We start from the raw sequence: 15541 nt of genomic DNA on the forward strand, positions 1-15541 counted from the left end.
TTGCAGTTTTGCTTTCTGTTTTTTACATATATATATTTATAGAGAGAAAAAGAACATTTACTGCAGTAACTGTCAGAGAAAGACAAATTGCTGAACTTGTTTCTTTCGGTCCAAGGGCAAATGTTTACCTGGAGTTGTTTGATAAATTTGGGAAGATACAAAATGGCTCCCACTGATAGACGTTCAGGGCTGATTGTCAGTCACTTTGTGGTTGCTGTAATTTTCTCTCACCCTGGCAACCTAAAATCTGCTTCCTCTACCCAAATTAGAACAGGACACAGCCAAATAATTCAACACCTGATGCCATCATTTAAGAAATATATTTTATTGTGGCTGGATTTTAAATCAAGACATGAAACTTTACACCTTACAGTTGGAGTAAGATTTACCTGTTGGGAGCTGCGTTTCGATGCGTTATCACACATTTCAGAATTGCCTCCACACTTCCACAAAGGCCATTTGTGATCTGTTTATCTGCTCTGAGTGGATCCCTCGTCTTTCTCCAGCCTCTGCCAGGTCTGGCAGGCCTCTTTTATTTTCCTATCCTTTCCATCTCAACGTTTCTTCATTTTGGCGTCTCGCTCTGTCACCCACCTCCATGGTCACGTCCTCCCTTTTCTTCGCCGCTCGGTCTGCAGATCGTCTCGCTTGCTCTGGGTTTAATCACGGTTTTGTCACGCTCCGTCTCAATGTCCTTCAGAGGACTCCCACTCTCTGATCGGGGTTCTTACTGATCCTGTGCTCACACTTGTTTACATAATTTATGTTTGTGTAAGTCATCAAAGCCCTCTGTGTTATGCACTGATCAGGCTGTTAAAAACAGAGTTAGCCTTGAAATGGCCAATGTGCCTGTTAAGTGGTCAGATTTAAGGTCTGTATAAAGAAAGAGGTCGTCATGCTAATGCTTGTTGTTTTCCATAAGTACAATGGAGTCAGGATAACGATGTTATTTTACTATAAAAAATATCTTAAAATTCTGAGAAAAAAAGTTGTTTAATGAACAAAATCTGCTGTCACACCTAACTCTGTGTGGTTCTTTCTTGGAAACGGACACAAATAGTTTCAAAGTCCTGCTACTGATAACAGAAGTACTTGATCTTTTAAAGTACTTGATCTGGCCATGTCCAGGCCAGCTGGTTCTGGGACAGAGCACTAACAGTGATCTGCAGAAGTGCATCGCACAGGCGGATCAGTTTTTCGACTGTCCGGCTCTGGTCTGCTTTGAAATACGATTTTGTCTTTACTTGCGGTCATGGTCACTCAAAGCGGAAAAAAATTAGTTGCATTTGCGCATGTGGATGTGACGTCAGCGCTGTAGGTGCAAAGAGCCCATAATATCCAGAGAGCGACTTGAGCTCGTTTTGACATGCCTGTGTTCTTTCTGGAATATTTCTGACTGGTCAACTCGGAAACTAAATTTAAAGACACCAATGTGTAGCCAACATGTGTCCTGTTATAAGGATATAAGGCATTTTGGCGTTTGTTTTGATATAAATCCACTAGCTCCATGCGTAACCACGTGTAATGTGTGCGTCTATGCTGCGTCAAAGTCAGGCTCTGTGCGCCCTTATGCATAACGGTGTTTACAGGACTTTTTCTCACCCACGGAGATCCAGGGAGAGACACGTTGTCAGAAAGTGTCAAAACTGGATGTGTTTCTTCAGCAGAACTTCACAACTCACGGCAGTGGATGATTATGGCCGTGAGAGCTGACAAGTTTTGGATTTGAGAATACCGGAAACTTTTAATCGTCCGCTGTTACAGTCAGAGCGAGGTTGGTAGAGCGTACCGAAGAGCCAGAATGGTGGGTGGCGGGGGGCGAAGAGACGTTGAGGGGAGGAGGACCCAGAAGTGATCAAACAGCCCAGTATTTGTCGTAAAACCACTGCATGGAACAGAAAGGGAACGAGTGTTACATCGCAACCTGCTATTATCATGCCCTTACCTGGTGGAAGAGGCCAACATCAGCAGTTCAAATTCTAAAGACAAAACAAAAGCAAATCAAAACAAAGTAAGAAGAACAAGAAAGATGTCTACAACATGATCAGCCGAGTCAACTCTAAATGCAGAGGCTGAGAAATTTCATCCGAGAGCTGAAGATGTGACTGAGCCAAACGAGGTCTTGGAGGAAGGAGTAGAGGAGCTACACCCTCAGGAAGAGGAGGTCGACTCAGATACCGCTGAATCTAATGAAGATCGAAGAGATGAAGGATCACCTGGAGAATGCCCGAGAAGGAGGAGGCTGCCCAGGAGAATCTACACTTATGATCAGTTGGGTCACCAAACCTTCCAAGTCCTGCAGAGCTGCTCCACCCGAGTAGAGAGACTCTCAGAAAACAACCCCAACTCTTCCAGCCGATCCTCATCTATGTGTCCTTTTTATGGCAGCACTGCTTCTGAGAAGAACAACAAAAACAAAAATAAATAAAAAATACAGCGTGGGGCAAATAAAGTTGCCGAAACTGAAGGACTCCTGTCTGTTTCGTGAGTGCAACAATAGGAAGAAGAACCTTTGCGAAGCGCGAAAAGTGGTCAGACGACATTTCTCTTGCTAACTGGACCCTGGAACATCTATCTTTTGGACTTCTTTTGGGTTTGACCATTAGTCCTGGTGACAGACGAACGTAGGAACAAGAGGGGGTGGAGGGTTCAGGGGGAGACACGACCGTTGAACCGGGGGGAAAAATAATAAGAGGGGGGCAAAGGGGGTAAAAAACCGATAGTTCCAGATCCCCCCGACCTCTCCAACTTCGCTTTTCTCCTTTGGTGCTATTTTTTGTGGGTTTTTTTTCTTTTTAAATTTTAGCTTGTGTTTCAGACAGCGTTAAATTTATTACATGTTAGGACAGAATGGTGCGCTAATCAGGCGTGTTGAGGTTAGGTTAATGGTTTATAAACTGTTACAGTGGGTCAGAAGCTATTTGCCTCATGTAACAGGGCTTCTGTGCGGCAGTAAAAGGTAGTAAATGAAATTAGCCCAAATTAAGGCCAGTAAATGGTAACAAGTAGAATTCGAGTTGGTAGTAAATTTTTCAAAAAACATTTCATGACCCCTTCAATATATTTAGAATTTTACATTAATGCTGACTTTTTGTTTTAAGTTCCTTTAACTATAAAATCTGTACTAAAAAATTATATTTACTCCCAGGACCTGAGCTGACTTTGGTAGACTCGATTGGTTTCGCTGTCCGATCTGCTGCGCCTAACGTGTTGAGACTAGTGAGTCACCATGAGAAAATATACGTTTTCACGACTTTGCCTGGATGACCAGGTGACAGAGAAGCGCTTTGTAAAACAGGCAGAAAAAAAATATATAAATATGACCTCGTCACTGCGATCGAACCAAACCGAGTGGAACGTCTACCGTTCATTAGCAGCGGATTCCTGCGCAGGAGAGCAGATAAAAAGTAGAAACTTTTTTACACTGAATATGGGACTGCAAAGTGGTCAAACCCTTTGGGTTAAAGCGGTGGATGTGCTGAGTAACTGGTTGGATGTAGCGGTCCCATTGACACTTGCCCTATGCCTGTTAAGAGATAGAACCCAAATAACAAATAAAAATGGGTAGGGCGGTAAAGTGGAGGGGCCAATGATACCCTGGCCCCCCTGTTCTGGCGAAGCTGCGCAGATCACTTCAGGTTCAGACTTGTGGGAATAATGTATTTAGTGCCCACAGATTCCATTTATTTTCATAGCGCATGCTCACTGCCTGCTATTATTATCCCTAGCAACAGTTGCCATGCTGCTGACAATGATGTCATCAGCATGACTTCAAATGATGTCTGTGTCATGAGACCCTTCTAAGGCTGACTTTGTGATGTCATAGAGGCCAGTGCATGAGCAAAGTGATCAGTTCATTCTCTGGTCAGTTCGCACAAATTTCATTAGCTCAGTGCAATAGAGATGAATGTCAAAAGCTCACCGATTAAAATGGATCAGAGACCTTCTTTTTGGAAAAGAATGAAGAAAACAATCTTTGAAAGCCAAGACACAAGTGGATGTGGTTCCAATGTGGTTCCTTTTGATATTGGTTTGGAGTTTGATGAAGACCTGGACGATAGTCAATCACCTATCAGTCTAGATGAAAGCCCAGTGTTCTTTCACAACATTATACTGGATTTCAAAAGAACCCTGCAACGTCCCTGGAAAATTAATCTTCAAAAAAACAATCTTCAAAAGGCATGGAGGTGCATTAAACATGCGTTCTGTTGTGCAGATGATTCAGATGTTGTCCAGACCCAAGAACCCTGTAACAGTGGACCAAACATTGAGCCAGCCTCTGAGTTAGGACAAACAAACGTGGAAAGCCAAGATGCAAGTGAAGCCCCTTCAGATGTGGCTCCTTGTGATCTTGTTTTGGAGTTTGTCAAGAGTGAAGACCAGGACAAAAGTCAACTTTCCATCAGTGAAAATGAAACCCCAGAGTTGTTTCCCGAAAGCTCACCCATGAGACCTCCCTACAAAATGAATGATCCATTTAGAGGCAAGTGTTGTCCAATATTCATACAGGTGCGTCCTTGTAATCCTGTTTTGGAAAGTTCTGAACCAGAAAATACGGAAAGCCAACAGAACACCAATGAAGAATCTACACATGTGAACATCTGTGATACAGCTTTGGAAGATACCAAATCAGTACACTTTGAGAACCAGGACATAGATGAAAACTATCCCTATGTGAATATTGGTGATCTAGTTTTGGAAGACATTGAGTCACTAAACTTGGAAGATCTGGACATGAATGAAGAGCCTGTTGAGAGAAAACCTGCTGTTGAGAGCAAGCCTGCGGTTGAGAGAAAGAATGCTGTTGAGAGAAAGAATGTTGAGAGAGAGAATGTTGTTGAGAGAAAGAATGCTGTTTGTATAAACTCTCCTGCTGAAAGGAAGCTCTCCATCAGAGACTTTGCACTGCACGGCTTCTGGGCGCAGACAAAAGTATTTCCAATGCAGACAAACCTTACTTCTGGAAGCATGACAAAAATACCGAGATTTGGACTTTTCGAAGTAGTTAAAACTGGAGGCGGTCCAAATACCCCATGAACAGAGATGACATTCTGAGATTATTCTCTTCTTTTTATGCAGACGGAGTCATCATGAGGCGTCCTGCTGGAGAAACAGTTTAAATCTCCTGTTCCTTCAGATCCCGCTCCTCGCTTTTACTTAGTGGTAATCTAAATACGGAGCCAGTATAAAAGCAGTGTTTTTGTTTTGTGTTTTTTCTGCACAGAGTCAGAACCGTTTCTCATTTCCTCTTGGGGTAGGTGTGTTGAGTTTTTAGGATCGCATTGTCCGTTTTCAGTCTGATTACTCAGCTGTTTGAAGTCAATAATCCTTTAACTGTTGAAAAAGTGCAGTCTATAAATGAAAATAGAACCCCAAGTAGGTCGTCGCCCCACGTTCACGGCCCTCTGCGTCCTCACAGAAAGCGACCCTTGAACTGGGCTTCGCCGCCGCCCTGCGCTTTGACCAAGTCACCAGTTTTTCAGGACTGTTATTGGTCCCATGCAGGGCTGAAAGTAGTTTTAAATTCTTGCTATTACTATGACGAAAATCGTCAGTGGCTCATTGCACAAACCAAAGCAAATAAAAAGATTAATATTTTACTGTACTATAAGCTCCTTGTTTGGATAACACAGAAAGTAGACAATTCACAATGTGAAAAAAATGTATATTCTTCCATACGTGGTGAAAAGTAATTAGTTACATTTATATCTATTGCTGTAATTACAGTTTGTCTAATTTGTCCTTTAAGTTGTTAAAAACCTGAATTTTACTTGATTTTTTTTAGTAAAGTTACTCAGTTACATTTGAAATCATATCCATTAATGAGTAAAAAGATAAAACATGAGAAAACACCAGAAGAAATGGCATTGATCTTTCGGCTGGGTTTGTATTCAGATCTCATGTTGCATCAACAGGAAGACAGAGGAGCAAAACCCATCAAGTGTCCAGTCATGGACAAAAGTATTGAGAATGACACAAATATTATATTTTCACATGATCTGCTGCCCTCTGGTTTTCATGTGTGTATGTCAGATGTTGTCATCACATACAGAAATACAATTGCAATCATATTATGAGTAACAAAAGCTTTTAATGACAGTTAGAATGAGTTAATGCAGCAGGTCAATATTTGCAGTGTTGACCCCTCTTCTTCAGGACCTCTGCAATTCTCCCTGGCATGCTCTCAATCAATTTCTGGACCAAATCCTGACTGATAGCAGTCCATTCTTGCACAGTCAATGCTTGCATTTTGTCAGAATTCCTAGGTTTTTGTTTGTCCACCCGTCTCTTGATGATTGACCACAAGTTTTCAATGGGATTAAGATCAGGGGAGTTTCCAGGCCATGGACCCAAAATCTCTATGTTTTGTTCCCTGAGCCAGTTAGATATCACCTTTGCTTTATGGCAAGGTGCTCCATCATGCTGGAAAAGGCATTGTTCATTACCAAACTGCTCTTGGACGGTTGGGAGAAGTTGCTCTCGGAGGACATTCTGGTACCATTCTTTATTCATGGCTGTGTTTTTAGGTAAGACTGTGAGAGAGCCGACTCCCTTGGCTGAGAAGCAACCCCACATGGTTTCAGGATGGTTTCCTGAATGGTTTCAGGATGCTTTACAGTTGGCATGAGACAAGACTGGTGGTAGCGCTCACCTTGCCTTCTCCGAACAAGCTGTTTTCCAGATGTCCCAAACAATCGGAAAGGGGATTCATCAGAGAAAATGACTTTACCCCAGTCCTCAGCAGTCCACTCCCTGTACCTTTTGCAGAATATCAGTCTGTCCCTGATGTTTTTCCTGGAGAGAAGTGGCTTCTTTGCTGCCCTCCTTGAGACCAGGCCTTGCTCCAAGAGTCTCCGCCTCACAGTGCGTGCAGATGTGCAGTGGGTTGAGGAAAAAAGGTTAAAAAAAAAAAAATCAATAAATAAATAGAAAATACACCTCCTATTTTTCTATCGGAGTTGGTCTTGTCTTTTGTCTTAGTTTTTTTCCTCTGTGTGTAGACGTGTTTGTTGTGTGCGTGTGTCTTCTTGCCAGTGGGGGCGCTCGCGCCGCCGTGGGTCTAGCGAGGAGAACGAGTTTCCTGGCTCTGGGCATGCGCGGCTCAGAATAAACGAGCTCTGCCAGAGTAACATTGTTTCAACTCGCTTCCTCTGTGATCCACAGGTAAGATAGAAGGCCACTCTCATAAGCCATGTAAAATGATCTGTACATATATAAAGATTAATTTCGGAGTCTATTGTATAACTTACATGTATAATTTGTAGGCCTGTCGCGATAAACGATAAATCGATTAATGTACGATAAATTAAAACTATCGACGTCATTTCAATTATCGGCATTATCGTCTCTTCCGGCCTTTTTCTCTTTCTGTTGATGACACCGAATGAAAAAAGGCTCAACTCCGGTGCTCTCCACTGACCCTCCCTTCCTCATTTCCTTAGTGTAAAGCCCAGCGCAGACTACACGATCTTAGAGCTGTCGGCCCATTTTTAAAACCTGAGAGACTACACATTTGTCGTGTTCCGGGGTTCTTGGTTTCCCTTGTGGAAGTCGGCTTGCTGCTATTCACCATCTAGCCACCAGATGGCGCCAGCTTCACCTCTCTCTCTGGAGTGGGGTGTTGTCATCCGGCGCACCTGTGATCTATCTGCTCGTCAGGCAAGGTGTACAAGAGGAGCTGACTGCCAGCACTTCGACGCCTGAGTGTTAGCCAGAAACGGTACCTCTGAGCCCCCTTGAGCTAGTCTCTGTTTTTCTCCTCGGTGTCTGATCTCTTAGTGAATCTCCTTGTTGTCTCCTGTCTTCAGGTGTCTTTCCTGAGAAGTCCTGGGTTCCCCCCCTCGTGACGCTGTGGAACCTACCCACTGGTTGCCCGAGTTTCCAGACTCACCTCCTCCGGCTATCGCAGTTCCCTCCTGGATGTCCCGACTGGCAGTCGTGTGGCTCCTCTGTCTCTGTCCTGCCAAAACCTACCTGTCCGTCCCCACCCCAACAACATTCCCTCGCCGCCTTCCGGATCTCAGTGGCCCAGCGCTGTTCCACCTGGATCATACGGAATCAAGAACCCCGAGTACGGCAGTTATCCCTCCAAACCTGCAAACTCCCACTCAACAAGTAAGATTGCTCCAATTCTCTATCACTCCCGTCTCCTACACCCTGTGAACGCACCATCTCCTCGCTGTGTTCTTTATAGTGAGCCGACCACTCCGTGAGCCTTTTCCTTCCCCCTGGAAAGGACCCGCAATCTTCAGCTGTTGTAATAAATTCACTTATTATATATATCGCTCTCCTGTGTCGTGTTCTGCATTTGGGCTGGAATTATATACTCATCATGACAACATTAGCCGACAGAAATCCTAGGTATAACGGTTCCATCGGTTCGTTCCTGCCGTGTGGTGTCCAACAATGGGCACAAAATAATGGCTACAAGTCCAGTGAACTAATTTTAAAACCAGGCATTAATCAATGCTTTACTACAATCTACCTGCAATGCATGTGGCTAGTGTCAGCGTAAAGTCCTGACTGAATGAAAATCATTAGAACCTATTTACGTCACGTTAACGAAGAACAGATGAAAAGTTACCAGGTTTATCAACTGCGGTAGCAATTTCGCTCCAACTCCTCCTCTTGTCATTTCTATATTCTTTGCATGTTGAATAAACATTAATGTTGTTTCCAGTCGGCTGGACTTCGGGTTGCGCTGTGTCAGCTGTTTGGGATTCCCCGACGTAATTTCCCCTCAGAAAACACGGAGGAGAATCGCTTTCTGATTGGCTGCCTGTCACATTCAACAGGTGTAGTTAAAGCTGCCAGTCGGGGAAAACCCCTGATTTGGATCGGAGCGGCAACGACGATCTACCGTAACACATCACACACTCTTAGAAAGACCAACGTGCTAAGATTGTTGTAAGGGGAAAAATAGGAGCAAAAATCATGTAGTGTGAATTATTGCACCAGGTAGTCGATGTGCCCATCTTCTCTATTGAAATCTAATTATTACTGAAGGGCAACATAATATACAAACTTCATAATCTGCACTCTTTTGGTTGAATGCAGTATTTATTTCCACTTTGGCTTTATGTTGTTTAGTTTTTATCAAGTACATTTTTTGTTAATGGAGACTAAGAATCCATTTTGTTTTTGGTTGTTTTGTTTATCAGCTCCAGTGTTAAATATTCTTTTGAAAATAAAGTGTATCTATCTTTGGCAGGAAATCACATGCATTATTACATCATTTCCATTACATCAGTGTAAAAAGGTCTTCAGACAATATTATCGTTTATCGCAATAATTTTTTGAGACAATTAATCGCTCAGCAAAATTTGCTATCGTGACAGGCCTAATAATTTGCAACGTTTTGTATTGCCGTTGATCTGTGTCGGCGTGTAGCTTGCTTTTTGTTGTTGGAGCCTTGGGGATTTTTAAATTTATTTATATCACTTGATCAGTCAGTATTGTTTGGGTAGCATTATAATATTTTTGTTTCTTATAACTGTGTATTTATTTGTGGTGGGCTTGATCTCTTTTGTGGCTGCTGTAACAGTTACAACTGACAAACGTTAAACAGTTGTAACTGACAAACGTTGGTGTTTACTGTGTGTTGTAGATGGAATGTTTTGTTCAGTTGGGTTATGTTAATTTAGGATTAGATTTTCTTAATTCCTTTTGCTATTATGTTATTTTATTTGAGGATTTTATTTTATTTCTTTGTGGAAACTCCAGATGTTGTTGACTGCATTTGAATTGTATTGTGGTTGTGTTTGTTTAATTGAAGATGCGCGGCTCAGAATAAACGAGCTCTGCCAGAGTAACATTGTTTCAACTCGCTTCCTCTGTGATCCACAGAAATTGGTTGTAAAGGATTCATGTGCCTTTGCACCGCTTGATACTGGCTCAGATTCCCCTAGGTGTGGTGCCAGTAACAGATGCACTCACACCTGCCTGCTGCCATTCCTGAGCAAGCTTTGCACTGCTGGTAGCCCGATCCCGCAGCTGAAACACTTTTAAGAGACGGTCCTGGCACTTGCTGGTCTTTCTTGGGCGCCCTGGAGCCTTTTTGGCAACAATGGAACCTCTCTCCTTGAAGTTCTTGATGATGCGATAGATTGACTGAGGTGCAATCTTTCTAGCTGCGATTTTCTTTCCTGTTAGGCCATTTTTGTGCAGTGCAATGATGACTGGACGTGTTTCTTTTGAGGTAACCATGATTCACAGAAGAGAAACAATGAGGCCAAGCACCAGCCTCTTTTTAAAGTGTCCAGTGGTGTCATTCTTACTTAATCATGACAGATTGATCTCCAGCCCTGTCCTCATCACCACCCACACATGTGTTAATGGAGCAATCACTGAAACAATGTTAGCTGGTCCTTCTAAGGTAGGGCTGCAATGAAGTTGAAATGTGTTTTGGGGGATAAAGTTCATTTTCTAGGCAAATATTGACTTTGCAATTAATTGCTGTTACGGTGATCACTCTTTATAACATTCTGGAGTATATGCAAATTGCCGTTATAAAAACTGAAGCAGTAGACTTTGTAAATATTAACATTTGAATCATTCTCAAAACATTTGGCCATGACTGTAGATCTCTTAACACATCAGCATCAAATTACTAAGTGCCATGAAAACTTATACCAGAGTATAACTTCACAAGATGCTCAACATTTATCATTTTAATTTTCTGTTAATTTTAGTGTGAGTTATTATAAAATTACTAATTTGTTCACCTAATATTACAACTTTATTCTGGTTTTATTGTGACTTTATTCTCATAACAAAAAAGAATAAAATCTAAGATTTGTAATTTTTATTTAAAGGTGAGCAAGTAGGCTTCTTTGAAAATGTTAGCTTAGGTCTAAGGCAGGGCTGAAAGTAGTTTTAAATTCTTGCCGGTACTATGACGAAAATCGTCAGTGGCTCATTGCACAAACCAAAACAAATAAAAAGATTAATATTTAACTGTACTATAAGCTTGTATGGATAAGACAGAAAGTAGAGGAATGTCATCCCCGGGCGACACTGATGGTGGAGGCCTGGAGAGTGGAGGTGGGGAAGGGGTGGAGGTGGGTTGAGCGCAGCTGGAAAGCGGAAGATACCATGGATGGAGGTCCTTATCAACTGGGGCTGTGATTGGCCGTGACGTGGCTTGGTCCAGCGGTGATAGGTCGACGATGATGAGCGGGACGCGCCGATTGGATGATGCAGGTGGGGCCAGAGTCTTGCAGTTTGATTTTGCCTAGGCTTCATTTTGTCTAATTTGTCCTTTAAACCAGTGGTCCCCAACCGCGTCCAAAGCAAACTGGAAAAAAGGTTTTAAGACATATGTATCGTCATACATTCATGGATATGAAGGTGAGTCTTACTTTAAAGTTCTTTAAACTTCGTGGCTAACATTAGCGTTAGCTCATGCTAATAGGCAATATTCTCAGACATTTTACTTATACAATTGTGCTATTTAAATATCTAAACATTCTTATTCTTTCTCACGGACAATGTTCTTACGTTATTTTGTATTTATTTTTAAGTGTATTGCTTTGATGTGTGTTTGTTGTCGTTAGTGTCTAACAGGGGAGACTACGGTTCTGGCTTTTTGCTTCCGAAGCATGAGGAAGCACGTCAAGCCTTGTATTGTAGAGTTCAGACATATTTCATTAAGAAACCAGAGGTGGGGCGAGTAACCCAAATTTTAAAAAGAAAAAGGTTCGTTGCAGTGTACAAGCTTATGTGATACACCATAAAGTGGGAGATTGTAATAATCATTTGTTTATATAGTCAAGAAGATTTAAGGGTATAAGCCACCACATAAATTATTAGTATTACGATGCATTATATATGTTTTTTAAGAGTGAAATTGATCAAAATACCACGTCAAATTAAAGAAAAAAATAGGGAACCAAATTATAGACAGAGTTTCACCAGGAGTCCTAGAGTGAGGAGCCCCGCCCCCTCGCTCCTCAGACAGTTTGGGGAAGAAGACGGCTGTCGTTCTCTCATTCGCTAAAGCTGTTCTTGTTTACAGGTTAGTAGTGTGAAGCTGGTGGAAACTGTCCCCGCTAAAATGTAAAGTTACAAGTTCATTTGGTGCTGATTTCGTAATTACATGCTAGACGTGCTCAGACGTTCAAGGGAAAAAAAACGAGTGATTTTTTTTTTTTCAGAATTACGGTTAACGAGATTTTAGCTTTAACGGTCGTAAAACAGCCGTTATAGAGAGTTTGCTACATGTATCTATAAACTCCGATCCACTCCCCGACCCAACCTTATTAAGGTTACGGTGGTTTCCTGACGTGTTGTGTTATCTTTTGATAGGAAGTGTTAAAGTTACTCTGTTACATGTACCGGAAATCAGTTCTCATCAGTTTCAAACATTTATTATAGACGTTACCACTTTTCCCCTACTACCCTGTAATTGATTCTACTGTACTAGCTTAAGCTAGATCCAGTCATCTAAATATGCCCCTATTAAATTATAGAACTAATAATATGATTACATTTTTCAGAATTATTACAATTCAAAGTGGCCTTAAAATTTCACTGCACTTGAGAAATAGTTTTCTTTTTATGTAAATCTGTAAGATTTAAATTGATTGTTGAATTGTTTTGATTTGGCCCTTGGATGCTGTCACAGCTGGTGGGGCTGATGTTGTTTATTGAAGTAGATGGAATATGGTTGTTTTGGAGCAACGGAAGGACACATGGACATAAATGCACAAAGGAATGTTCAATGTATGATTGCATGATTTCATGATTTTGACAATTTGTAATAAAGAGACAGAGTTTGGGGAAGAAGACGGCAGTCGTTCTTCGTTCGCTAAAGCTGTTCTTGTTTACAGGCTTCCCACTCGGAAGAAAGGAGAAGCAGAGACATTAAAAAAAATCATCTGTTACAACTGTTTCAATACAGCTGAGACATGTAATACTTACCTTGTGTAAAATCGGATGTCGTCATCAGACCCGGCAAACCTTTGTAATCCAAAGGTAGATTGGATTTTCAGTTCTTCGATCTGGTTTGTTAGGGCTTTTATTTCTTCTTGTAATTTCTCGTTTTCATTTATTGCCATGTCCAGGCCAGCTGGTTCTGGGACAGAGCACTAACAGTGATCTGCAGAAGTGCATCGCACAGGCGGATCAGTTTTTCGACTGTCCGGCTCTGGTCTGCTTTGAAATACGATTTTGTCTTTACTTGCGGTCATGGTCACTCAAAGCGGAAAAAAATTAGTTGCATTTGCGCATGTGGATGTGACGTCAGCGCTGTAGGTGCAAAGAGCCCATAATATCCAGAGAGCGACTTGAGCTCGTTTTGACATGCCTGTGTTCTTTCTGGAATATTTCTGACTGGTCAACTCGGAAACTAAATTTAAAGACACCAATGTGTAGCCAACATGTGTCCTGTTATAAGGATATAAGGCATTTTGGCGTTTGTTTTGATATAAATCCACTAGCTCCATGCGTAACCACGTGTAATGTGTGCGTCTATGCTGCGTCAAAGTCAGGCTCTGTGCGCCCTTATGCATAACGGTGTTTACAGGACTTTTTCTCACCCACGGAGATCCAGGGAGAGACACGTTGTCAGAAAGTGTCAAAACTGGATGTGTTTCTTCAGCAGAACTTCACAACTCACGGCAGTGGATGATTATGGCCGTGAGAGCTGACAAGTTTTGGATTTGAGAATACCGGAAACTTTTAATCGTCCGCTGTTACAGTCAGAGCGAGGTTGGTAGAGCGTACCGAAGAGCCAGAATGGTGGGTGGCGGGGGGCGAAGAGACGTTGAGGGGAGGAGGACCCAGAAGTGATCAAACAGCCCAGTATTTGTCGTAAAACCACTGCATGGAACAGAAAGGGAACGAGTGTTACATCGCAACCTGCTATTATCATGCCCTTACCTGGTGGAAGAGGCCAACATCAGCAGTTCAAATTCTAAAGACAAAACAAAAGCAAATCAAAACAAAGTAAGAAGAACAAGAAAGATGTCTACAACATGATCAGCCGAGTCAACTCTAAATGCAGAGGCTGAGAAATTTCATCCGAGAGCTGAAGATGTGACTGAGCCAAACGAGGTCTTGGAGGAAGGAGTAGAGGAGCTACACCCTCAGGAAGAGGAGGTCGACTCAGATACCGCTGAATCTAATGAAGATCGAAGAGATGAAGGATCACCTGGAGAATGCCCGAGAAGGAGGAGGCTGCCCAGGAGAATCTACACTTATGATCAGTTGGGTCACCAAACCTTCCAAGTCCTGCAGAGCTGCTCCACCCGAGTAGAGAGACTCTCAGAAAACAACCCCAACTCTTCCAGCCGATCCTCATCTATGTGTCCTTTTTATGGCAGCACTGCTTCTGAGAAGAACAACAAAAACAAAAATAAATAAAAAATACAGCGTGGGGCAAATAAAGTTGCCGAAACTGAAGGACTCCTGTCTGTTTCGTGAGTGCAACAATAGGAAGAAGAACCTTTGCGAAGCGCGAAAAGTGGTCAGACGACATTTCTCTTGCTAACTGGACCCTGGAACATCTATCTTTTGGACTTCTTTTGGGTTTGACCATTAGTCCTGGTGACAGACGAACGTAGGAACAAGAGGGGGTGGAGGGTTCAGGGGGAGACACGACCGTTGAACCGGGGGGAAAAATAATAAGAGGGGGGCAAAGGGGGTAAAAAACCGATAGTTCCAGATCCCCCCGACCTCTCCAACTTCGCTTTTCTCCTTTGGTGCTATTTTTTGTGGGTTTTTTTTCTTTTTAAATTTTAGCTTGTGTTTCAGACAGCGTTAAATTTATTACATGTTAGGACAGAATGGTGCGCTAATCAGGCGTGTTGAGGTTAGGTTAATGGTTTATAAACTGTTACAGTGGGTCAGAAGCTATTTGCCTCATGTAACAGGGCTTCTGTGCGGCAGTAAAAGGTAGTAAATGAAATTAGCCCAAATTAAGGCCAGTAAATGGTAACAAGTAGAATTCGAGTTGGTAGTAAATTTTTCAAAAAACATTTCATGACCCCTTCAATATATTTAGAATTTTACATTAATGCTGACTTTTTGTTTTAAGTTCCTTTAACTATAAAATCTGTACTAAAAAATTATATTTACTCCCAGGACCTGAGCTGACTTTGGTAGACTCGATTGGTTTCGCTGTCCGATCTGCTGCGCCTAACGTGTTGAGACTAGTGAGTCACCATGAGAAAATATACGTTTTCACGACTTTGCCTGGATGACCAGGTGACAGAGAAGCGCTTTGTAAAACAGGCAGAAAAAAAATATATAAATATGACCTCGTCACTGCGATCGAACCAAACCGAGTGGAACGTCTACCGTTCATTAGCAGCGGATTCCTGCGCAGGAGAGCAGATAAAAAGTAGAAACTTTTTTACACTGAATATGGGACTGCAAAGTGGTCAAACCCTTTGGGTTAAAGCGGTGGATGTGCTGAGTAACTGGTTGGATGTAGCGGTCCCATTGACACTTGCCCTATGCCTGTTAAGAGATAGAACCCAAATAACAAATAAAAATGGGTAGGGCGGTAAAGTGGAGGGGCCAATGATACCCTGGCCCC

Source organism: Xiphophorus couchianus, chromosome 20 (genome assembly GCF_001444195.1).
Source record: "Xiphophorus couchianus chromosome 20, X_couchianus-1.0, whole genome shotgun sequence".
Classification (NCBI taxonomy): Eukaryota; Metazoa; Chordata; class Actinopteri; order Cyprinodontiformes; family Poeciliidae; genus Xiphophorus; species Xiphophorus couchianus.